The sequence below is a fragment of the Giraffa tippelskirchi genome, chromosome 11 (genome assembly GCF_054371585.1).
Source record: "Giraffa tippelskirchi isolate mGirTip1 chromosome 11, T2T-mGirTip1v1.2.pri, whole genome shotgun sequence".
In the NCBI taxonomy this organism is placed as follows: Eukaryota; Metazoa; Chordata; class Mammalia; order Artiodactyla; family Giraffidae; genus Giraffa; species Giraffa tippelskirchi.
The window spans coordinates 148,271,273-148,282,500 of NC_137285.1; positions in this window are offsets into that span (position 1 = coordinate 148,271,273).

Sequence of the window (11,228 nt, forward strand, 5' to 3'; positions counted from 1 at the left end):
CACATTAGGAAACAGCCTCTCAGCTGAAATACATTGCCCGAGACCACAGTCAGAGACAGGCCTTCTGGCTCCTTATCCACCTACCTTCCCTTGGCCTCCTGTCCGTGGACTCCCTTCCCTCTGGCCAGGTCCTCCCCTAGGCTGACCCTGGGCAAAGACATCCCAGTGACTTCAGGGACCCCCTCAGTCATCGTGGTGATGCCTATCCAATATAAAACTGGAAACAGCTTTCTAGGCTTTGCCACGAGGCAGGCCAAATCTTAGTTCCCCAAACAAGGATCAAACCTACACTTCCTGTGGGGGAAACTCAGTCCTAAGCATGGGGCTGGAAGTCTGGACATAACATTTCTGAAGCTTCACCACCGCCCCAACACTGTGCTTCATTAAGGCTTTTGCATCCTTATCCTACTCACTTAATCTTTACATTCATCTGAGGGCTTTAGGCACTGCCATTCCAGTCGACAGATCTGTCAGAGAGGTTAAGTAACTTGCCCAAGTCCACACAGCTAGTTAGAATCTTAGCTCCTTGACCAGGGATTGAACCTGCACCCCTGCACTAGAATGCAGAGTCTTAACCACTGGACCACAAGGGAACTTCCAATGTGACTCTTAAAAGAACATTTGGACCTGTATCTGTAAACCTGAAGAGACGTGTATGCCGTATTGTGAAGCGAAAACAGAACAGCAAGCTGCAGAGAAAAGCATCTACTATGAGAATACTGCTACTGAAAGGCGAGGGTGCAGTCCGACTCCTTGCCGATCAAAAGCCAGTCAACAGGCCAGGTTGGTGGGAATGAAAAGTCGCTTTATTTCAGGTGCCGGCAACGGTTGGGGAAGGGTGGCGTCTGCCCAAAGTCTGACCCCCCCCCCCGACAAGCAGGGGGTGAGAGCATTTATAGACACAGGGAGGGGAGGGGGCCACACGCAGAAACAGCAGTCATCTCTGACAGTCACCTTCAGGTTGGGCATCAGTGGTCTGACCAGCATCATTCTGGTTGTTTTCGGGACAGTTAATCCTCAGTTCCAGGGTGCACTCGTTCCCGTTTCTTTGAGGCCGGTTCTCAGAACTGTGGCCGCTCCTGTCCTGGGTACAGTCTGGTCATCGTGTAGTTAACTTCTCCACCTGGTGCTTCAGTATCGATAAGACCGTTCACGGGTATGGCTCAGAATATGATCTGTAGCTCTTGAGAAAGAACTAAAGTCCTTGACTTTGCTTAATGACTACATTGTTATTGTTTATTCTCCTTGCACTCTTTCCCTTTGTCTCAGCATTTCTCACTTTTCTGGTTGAACTTTTATTTTTTGACTAAAGTTTTCCACAGGCAAAAGGCAGGCAGATGACATGGCTGGGGGGGGCGGGGGCAAGGACCATATGGTCTTGCTCCGTTTCAATACTTTTACAAAGGAAAAAACCGTCTGCAAGCGTCTATCGGTGAGCTTCCTTTATATAACCACAGACCGCGGAGCGGCCATGCTAAACAGGTCCACGCCGCCCTGTTGACCTCGGTGGCCTCCAGGAGTAGAAGCAAGAGAGGGAAGGGAGGGGCAGACGGTTGTCTTCGTTCTTTTCATAGCTGTGCATGTCTCATTGGTTGTGATCAGTGTGAGTTCCCTCTGACATTTTGCAAGAGGCCTTATTAACGACTTTGTAAAATACACAAACCCCACCCTGGGACAGTTTGATTGGCTGGTAGATCTAGAGTGGAGGGCATGTGGGCCTTTTCAAAAAGCTTCCCAGGTGACTCTTCTGATGCAAAATGTATCTGAGAATCACAGTCATGTTCATGAGCACAGGAAATGTTCACTTCTGACCCCACTTCCTTGAGAATGTAACCACTCATTTAGGACTTCCCTGGTGGTACAGTGGATAGGAATCCACTTGCCAGGAGACATGGGGTCGATCCGTAGTGCGGGAAGATCCCACATGCCTCGGAGCAACCAGGCCGTGCACCACCAGTACGGACGCCCCGTGCCGAGAGCCTGCGCTCTGCAGCGAGAGAAGCCACCACAATGGGAAGTCCACGCACCACAAGGACGGAGAGTCCCCACTGCCCACAACCAGAGAAAGCCTGCGCTCAGCAACGAGAACCCAGTGCGACCAAAAAACAAACAATAACACAAAATAGCTCATTTTAAAATAATAAAAGTTTTTTTTAAAAAAAGAACTTAATGACTCAATTGGTTAACCTACCAGCCTTCATTATGGTAACATATACTGCTTATTTTAAACCACCATGCATTGCATAATTACCTCATTTACAACAACCTAGTGAGCTAGGTGGCTGACATCGCCATTGTTCAGGTGAGGAAACCAGGGCTCAGTATGGCTCCTGACCCACTCTGCACACCCCTCCCCACATTAGGTCGACTTCCTCTGCATACACTCTTGTAACTCCATGTGCTTGAACTTCAGAGCGCCTGTTGGAGTGAGTCAATGTCTCTTTTTTAAGAGGTTGTCTAGTTAGTGGGTTAACAGCTGTCTCCCTTCTGGACTATCAGCTCCAGAAGAGCAGAGACCACATCTGTTTACTCACCGTTGTATCTTTGGTGTCTAGTACAGTGCCTGCACATAGTAGGTCCTCAGTAAACATTGTTCAGTGAATGGATGGTGAAGTGCATTGTTCAGGCAAACAGCGGGGTTGGAATTCAAATTCAGTTCTCCCTGGCACCAAATTTCTCTTCCCTTTCACATGCCTTATGTATGTCAAACACCATGCCATCCATCTAGGTGGAATCAAAACCAGAGCGAAGTCTAATCCTCACCTCAACTTGTTTACAGTCTGGCTGAGAAGAGGAAACACATTCAGATTAAACAAGAGGAGAAAGATTAGGACCCAAGCTAAGAAGCACTCTCCACTGATGCCGAAGAAATTCCACAGTGGAAGAGGGAGGGGAAGGCTCCAGGGAAATAAGGAGCTGACGCTCATCTGGACGCATTAGCAGTGAACAGAAGGGAGAGGAACGGGTGGTCCAGGCAGAAAGGACGTGAGTGAGGGGTGCAGGTGGGGCGACCTTGGCACATGTGCAGGACAGAGCCCTTTCCTTCACTGCTGGTGTTCAGTCGCTCAGTCATGTCCGACTCTTTGCAACCCCATGGACTGCAGCACGCCAGCCCTCCTTGTCCATCACCAACTCCCTGAGCCTACTCAAATTCATGTCCTTCAAGTTGGTGACGCCATCCAACCATCTCATCCTCTGTCGTCCCCTTCTCCTCCCGCCTTCAATCTTTCCCAGCATCGGGGTCTTTTCCAAGGAGTCAGTTCTTCGCATCAGGTGGCCAAAGTATTGGAGTTTCAGCTTCAGCATCAGTCCTTCCAATGAATACTAAGGACTGATTCCTTTAGGATTGACTGATTGGATCTCCTTGCTGTCCAAGGGACTCTCAAGAGTTTTCTCCAACACCACAGTTCAAAACCATCAATTCTTTGGCGCTCAGCTTTCTTTATAGTCCAACTCTCACATCCATACATGACTTCTGGAAAAACCATAGATTTGACTACACGGACCTTTGTTAGCAAAGTAATGTCTCTGCTTTTTAATATGCTGTCTAGGTTGGTCATAGCTTTTCTTCCAAGGAGCAAACGTCCTTTAATTTCATGGCTGCAGTCACTATCTGCAGTGATTTTTGGAGCCCAAGAAAATAAACTCTCTCACTGTTTCCATTGTTTCCCCATCTATTTGCCATGAAGTGGTTGGACCGGATGCCATGATCTTAGTTTTCTGAATGTTGAGTTTTAAGCCAACTTTTTCACTCTTCTCTTTCACTTTCATCAAGAGGCTCTTTAGTTCTACCATAAGGTGGTGTCATCTGCATATCTGAGGTTATTGATATTTCTTCTGACAATCTTTATCCAGCTTGTGCTTCATCCAGCCCAGCGTTGCTCATGATGTACTCTGCATATAAGTTAAATAAGCAGGGTGACAACATACTCCTTTCCCAATTTGGAAGCAGTCCATCATTCCATGTCCAGTTCTAACTGTTGCTTCCTGACCCGCATACAGATTTCTCAAGAGGCAGGTCAGGTGGTCTGGTATTTCCATCTCTTGAAGAATTTTCCACAGTTTGTTGTGATCCACACAAGTCAAAGTCTTTGGCATAGTCAATAAAACAGAAATAGATGTGCTTCTGGAACTCTCTTGCTTTTTCGATGATCCAGTGGATACTGGCAATTTGGTCTCTGGTTCCTCTGCCTTTCTAAATCCAGCTTGAACATCTGGAATCTCACAGTTCACATACTGTTGAAGCCTGGCTTGGAGAATTTTGAGCATTACTTTTCTAGCATGTGAGATGAGTGCAATTATGTGGTAGTTTGAGCATTCTTTGGCATTGCTTTTCTTTGGGAATGGAATGAAAACTGACTTTTTCCAGTCCTGTGGCCACTGCTGAGTTTTCCAAATTTGCTGGCATATTGAGTGCAGCACTTTCACAGCATTGTCCTTTAGGATTTGAAATAGCTCAAGTGGAATTCCATCACCTCCACTAGCTTTGTTCGTAGTGATGCTTCCAAAGGCCCACTTGACTTCACATTCCAGAATGTGTGGCTCTAGGTGAGCAATCCACCATCGTGATTATCTGGGTCATGAAGATCCTTTTTGCAGGCAAAACAGGAGCTTTGAGCTGTGTTCGCCTCACCCCCATCTCAGGCTTCTCTGCAGGACCACTCTGCATGTGTATGCAGAGAGCTATTACAGTCACATGAGGACAGGATGGAGCGGACTCTTAGAGCCCAGTTGGTGGCCTGGCACCTGTGCCCCAGGGTTGCACAATCCACAGTTTGAAATCCACAGCTTAGCGACCATAGAAAGTCCATTTCCTCTACATCCAGTGGAGGTACAGAGCAGTGGCTGAGAGTGTGGGTTCTGGAGTCAGACAGCCCAAGTTTGAATTGCGACTCTGCCACTTAAAAGCTGTGTGACCCTGGACATGTTTCTTAACCTCTCTGTACCTCATTTTCATTTTACAAACTGGGGATAACAGCATCTACCTCACTGAGAGCGAATGAGACCCTGCATGTGTGGCAGACATGCTGGGAGCTGCCAGCCTCCTGCCTGCCTTCTGGTTTCTGGGATCCCACTTCCTAGGGATCTTGGGCTGGCAGCAGAGGTGGGGTGGAGGAGGGGCATCTTTTTTTCAATATTTATTTTTATTTATTTACTTATTTGACTGTGCTGGTTCTTTCTTAAAAATATTTTTAAAATTCATTTACTTTTGGCTGTGCTGGGTCTTCATTGCTTTGAGGGGCTTTTCTCCAGTTGTGGCGAGCGGGGCTGTTCTCTGGCTGTGGTGCATGGCTCAGCACACCTGGCTTTCACAGGAGCAAAGAGCCAGAGGTCTTGGGGCCCAGTGCCTTTGAGCCTCTGGGCTGCACTCTTCCCCCAAGAAGTATCGGGCCAATGTTGCAAGGTCCCAAGTCTCAAGAATCCCCCTTTCCAGCCCCAAAGTTACTACGGAGGTTCGATGGCCCTAAAGAGCTTCAGTCATCCATTTCCGTATCAGCACAGCCATGGGGGATCCTAGCAGAACCCCTCTCCTCCCCTGCGTTTCATCCTTCTGATCTCATTCTTAGGGACTCATCCCAGCTTCTGGCTCCTGGGAGAACTTGCTGTAGGCCGAGGACAGCCTGTCCAGGGGCAGACCTGGTTCTCAGGGGTCTTCCCTCCACCAGTGTGCGCATGGGTCGACGGGGCACGGAGCAGAGCTCAGCTTGGGCGTGGCGGCCGATACCAGTGAAATCTGGTTTACGTCCCTCCCATGACCAACGCACAACAGTTTGAAGACAGAAAGCTCTGCAGTTGTGTATACCCAGCTCCCTCGGCTCAGCTTGCCTTCCTGCTTGCACCCTCCCACACCCTGCCCCAGGGTGTATCAACCTGGAAACTGCGAAAGAGTTCAAGGGCCTTGAACTCTGCAATCAGAGACAACACACCGTGTGATGTTCCTAGGCTGAGTGTCCACACCTTCCATGAGATTGTTTTATGTCCTCCCAAAAGGCAAAGGAAGTTCTAACTTTACCAGATGGTTTGTCCTCAGATTATTAGGAATTACCACCAAACTTCTCCACCAAAAAAATGTCCTCCTTGGCTTTTGTGGTTGAAATTCTAAGATGTCCCCCAAGATCCTTCTCCCACCCCTGGGCACACACATGCTGAATAATCCCCTGGGCTGTCTATAGGCTGAATTTTTCTCCTGTGGTTGTGTTGTGTTGTATGGACCTTATGAAAGGGAGAACAGCCCAGAGGAGTCTAACCTAATCAGGCAGGCCCTTTAAAGGGAGTAGGCTCTTTCTAAAATCAGACATTACAAACTCGATTGGAATTCACCCTGAGAGAGGTTATCCTTTGCTGGCTTTGAGGATAGAGGGGAGGGCAAGGAATGTGGAGTAGCACCATCTCACAGCCAGCCAGGAACAGAGTTCTGCTACAACCTCATGAGCTTGGAGGAGGACCCTGAACTCTAGATAAGAACACAGCTCAGCCAACACCTTGATTCTAGCCTTGGGAGACCCAAGAGCTGAAAATATGCAGCCATGCTGTTGCAGTTCAGTTCAGTTCAGTTCAGTCACTCAGTCGTGTCTGACTCTTTGTGACCCCATGAACCGCAGCACACCAGGCCTCCCTGTCCATCACCAACTCCTGGAGTTTACTCAAACTCATGTCCATCGAGTCAGTGATGCCATCCAACCATCTCATCCTCTCTCGTCCCCTTCTCCTTCCGCCTTCAATCTTTCCCAGCATCAGGGTCTTTTCAAATGAGTCAGTTCTTTGCATCAGGTGGCCCAAGTATTGGAGTTTCAGCTTCAACATCAGTCCTTCCAATGAATATTCAGGACTGAGTTCCTTTAGGATGGAGTGGTTGGATCCAACAAGCCCATGCTATTGCAGAGAGCAAGCCAATTCTGACTTCCCGTTGGAACTGTTACTTTGACTTGCTTTTCGTTGCTTTTGTTATTATAATCATACAGAATGGGTTGCCTCAGAGAATCCTGCCCCTCTGCCTGGCTTTTAAAGTGCCTTTGTTCAGAACCTTGTCCACCTGTGGATGGCAGGAAGGAAGAAATTAACACATCCCCTGCCTGAGGCTTGCCATTGTAGGAGGTGTTTTCAAGATTCATGGCCTTTTTACTTTGTGTCCTCACCTCCCCTCATCTCTATAAAAGAACCTTGGCATCCAGACGCCAAGAAGAAGGTTGTTTTGAGGCGCCAGCCTGCCATCTTCTCGGTCTGTCGGCTTCCCGGTTAAAGTCTCTTCCTTTCCTCAATACCTCATCCCTCAGAGTCATTGTCCTGTTGTGTGGCAAGCAGAACGAGCTAGGACTAGGTAACAATGCCATGCCCACACCTCTGACCCACAGAACTGTGAGCTAATATATGTTGTTTGAAGTCACTAAATTTGTGCCAATTTGTTTTATGGCATAGAAGTCACATAAAACCCTCAAGGTCCATTTCTTTCTCAGGACGAAATTTACAGTTGGTGCAATTGATGGTGGGGGCGTGGGGGGCTTGATAGGCATAGGAGAGCCCCCCAAACAAATCGGCTGGGGGACCTGCCAAAGAACCCAGGGAGAAGTCAGGAAATATGAACAGGGAGGAAGAGAGGTTTGATTCCAGCCAGAGGTCCCACCTCCCTTCCCCTCAGACCATAAGAAGCTGGTTAGCCTCCTCAGAGAAGCAATGAAGTGCAGGAACCAGAACTTCAGGGTTGATCAACTGCCCACTTCCTGGGCTCAGCCAATATCCCCCCGGGGCAGGTAAGAGGTGGCGAAAGGGCTAACATCACCCCAGGAGTGAGCAGCCCAAGAGATAGCAACCCGGGCCGTTGCCCTGCGAAACCAACCTTGATTCACAGTTCCTTTGACACTTCCTTATTTGAAAGCTTCAACAACCGACCTAGACCAAGAATGCTAGGGTTTGAAGGATCTTTAGACATGCCCTAGTGCAGTCTCCACGCCTGAGACGTGGAAAGTGCCCAGGACTGGACTCTTCACTGCCCTTCCTGCCCCGCAGGTGAGATAATGCCCCCTTCCCCTCAGGACAGCTCCTCTCCCAGGGACTGTGCACACACATCAAGGCTGGAAGGAATGTCTGCAGTCAGCGCCCATCCTCCTACCCCAGCTTCCACCCTCAATAGCTCCCCAGGCCATCTGTCTCTCTCCGTCTCTGCAGCCACCTCCCTGGGCCCAAGCCACCATGCTGGATAATGTACATTCGAGCCCATTATGCCCACGCTTCCCATTCAATGTGCTGACTCTGTACTAGCAATTAATTCAAACTCATGACCACTGCCGGCAAGGCCCTCTACCCGTCAACTTGTCCAACCACCCTGGTGTGTGTGACCCCTGTCATACTGATTTCTGCTCCTTTGGCCAAGCTGAAGCTTTGAAACTGGCTCCTTCTCATGCAGCAGGCTCAGCTCAGAGGTTGCCTTCTCAGAGAACTCTTTCTAAAGAAGCCCACCCAACACACTTCCCATATCTAGTTACTTTGATCCACATTATTCATTTACTTTCACCAAAGAGATATGGAGAGCAAAGTGGCAACCCACTCCAGTGTTCCTGCCTAGAGAATCCCATGAACACAGGAGCCTGAGCCTGGCGGGCTACAGTCCACGGGGTTGCAAAGAGTCGGACACGACTGAGCGACAAACCCTTCACACTCAGAGATACACTCGTGCTCTTCCGCTGGTTTCTTGTTTATTATCTGTCTCTCCCTGGAGGAAGAAAGTTTCAAGAGAACAGGGACCTTGTCTTTCTTACCCACTGCCTAGAACTCTACCCAGGTCGTAGACGGAGTTTTTCAATTAGCTGATTTACCGTCTTGAAATTTACTTCCTGAAGAAAGTGCAGCTGAGTCAAGATCAGAGTATAAGTCCACTAATTTGAATTCCACAGGTGTCTTTCTGAGCCTCAACTGCCACGGACATAATCGTGGGCCAGGTTCTGAGCACTGAATCAACTGCCACGGACATAATCGTGGGCCCGGTTCTGAGCACTGAATCAACTGCCACGGACATAATCGTGGGCCAGGTTCTGAGCACTGAATCATACATTCATACATTCAATAGATAGTCAGAGTCTCTAATCTCAAGGAGGCCTAATGTAGCCAATAAAGCAAGACAAACAAAACTAACCCCTTAGTAAAACAAGGTGCTGTACGGAGTGGACACAGAAGTATAAAACTGTTCTGGAAGATACCAATTTTCTGTGCTTCTGAAACAGACCAGGGCCCTATGGCCCTTGCCCCCATGTCCTCAGCCTGCCTTTTGTCTCTGGAAAAAAACTTTAGCCACCGAATAAATTTAGTGAGAGAAGTGAGAAAAGGCAGAAACAAAGGAAATCAAATAAGAAACTGTCCTCACTGAGCATCGTCAAGGACCTTTATTTCCTCCTCAAGGGCTCTGGATAGCATTCTGAGCTGAGCCCTGAGAGCGGTCATGGAGAGACTGAAACCCCCCCAGGTGGAGAAGGTAACAGCAGTCGTGAAAACTCGGCCACGGTTCCGAGAGCTGACCTCAGGGAATGGAAACAAACTGACCCTGGAACTGAAGACTACCTGTAGCCAAAACAATCCAGATGATGCTGGTCAGACCACCGAGGACCAGTTTCAAGGCGACTGTCAGGGCTGGCTGTGCTGTTTCTGCGTGCAGCCTCCTCCCTGTGTCTACAAAAGCTCTTGACCCCCGACTGTTGAGGGGCTGGGGAGTCAGCCTCTGGACTGATGTCTACCCTGTGCCTCTAGTTGCTGGCATCTGAAATAAAGCAAACTTTCCTTCCCATCAACCTGGCCTGTTTATTGGTGTTTGAGTGGTAAGCGGCTGGAGCCTGCTTTCAGTAACGCTACCAGAGTCACACTGAGGGCAAGGGCAGGCAGAGAGAGCTTCTTTGAAAACATGTTCCTTGGACTGGGGTCTGAAAGACTGACGGGCTGGATAGGAGAAGCAAAAGAGGAGGGAGCACTTCTAGGAGACAAACAGCAGCACGGCTGGAATTTGAGCCAGCACGTGGGTGATTTGGTGTTTCCTGGAGGTTAAGTCAAAGAATAATATGACTTTTCTTTGCACCAAAACCGAGCTGCTCCAATGATCAGTGTAGACTTAGTGAAACCCGTTCAGTCGTGTCCGACTCTTTGTGACCCCATGGACTGTATAGTCCGTGGAATTCTCCAGGCCAGAATACTGGAGTGGGTAGCCTTTCCCTTCTCCACAGGATCTTCCCAACCCAGGGACTGAACTCAGGTCTCCCGCATTGCAGGCAGATTCTTTACCAGCTGAGCCACAAGGGAAGCCCAAGAATACCGGAGTGGGTAGCCTATCTCTTCTCCAGTGGATCTTCCCCACCCAGAAATCGAACCAGAGTCTCCTACATTGCAGGCAGATTCCTTACCAACTGAGCTATCAGGGAAGTCCATAATGTAGACTTAACTGGCCAGCAACTCAATCCTCCCGATTCCTTACACTATATTACCAGATTAGTCTGGTTTCTGCCCACCCTGCAATGCTCCACAGAAACTACTCTTGCCAAGGTCCCCACTGGCTGCCTGATTGCCAAACCCAACAGACACTCTTCAGTTCTTGTCCTACCTGACCTCTGTGGCGCCTGATATCTCCTTACTTCCTCCTTCTTAAAAACAGCCTCTTTTCTTAATAAACTCTCTAGCCACTCCTTCCCAGCTTCTGTTGAGGGGCTCCTCTTCCTCTTCCAGAAAGTTAAAGGTTGGCCATCCCCTGGCCTCTTGGTGCCCTTCTTCCCTAAATCCATACCTGCTCTGTGGGTTAGCCCATCCACCCCCGTGTCTCAGGCTGTAAGATATATACCCTCATCACTCCCAAATCTTCATCTCCAGCTCTGGACCTGCCGCTCCCCGGTCTGGTCCACAACTACAGACTCACATATCCGGTGACCCAATAAGCTTCCCAACTTGGGTGTCCCACGTGCGTTATGAATTCAACACACGTCCGATTGACTCGTCTCACACACACACGCACACACCCCTACACAAACCTGCTCCTCCTCGTGTGGTCCCTTCCTCTGGAGAAGCCATCACCTGGCACCCACACCCCCAAGCCAAGACCCCCGGCCGTCCTCCACCCACCCCTCCATCACCCGCACATCCACAGTCTCAGCAGCTTCACCGTCTCGTCTCCCCACCCAGTCCCACCTCCCCGTCTCATCCTCTAACCAACCGCTGGCCATCTTTCACCTGGACCACTTCAATGGCTCTCAAATCACTTG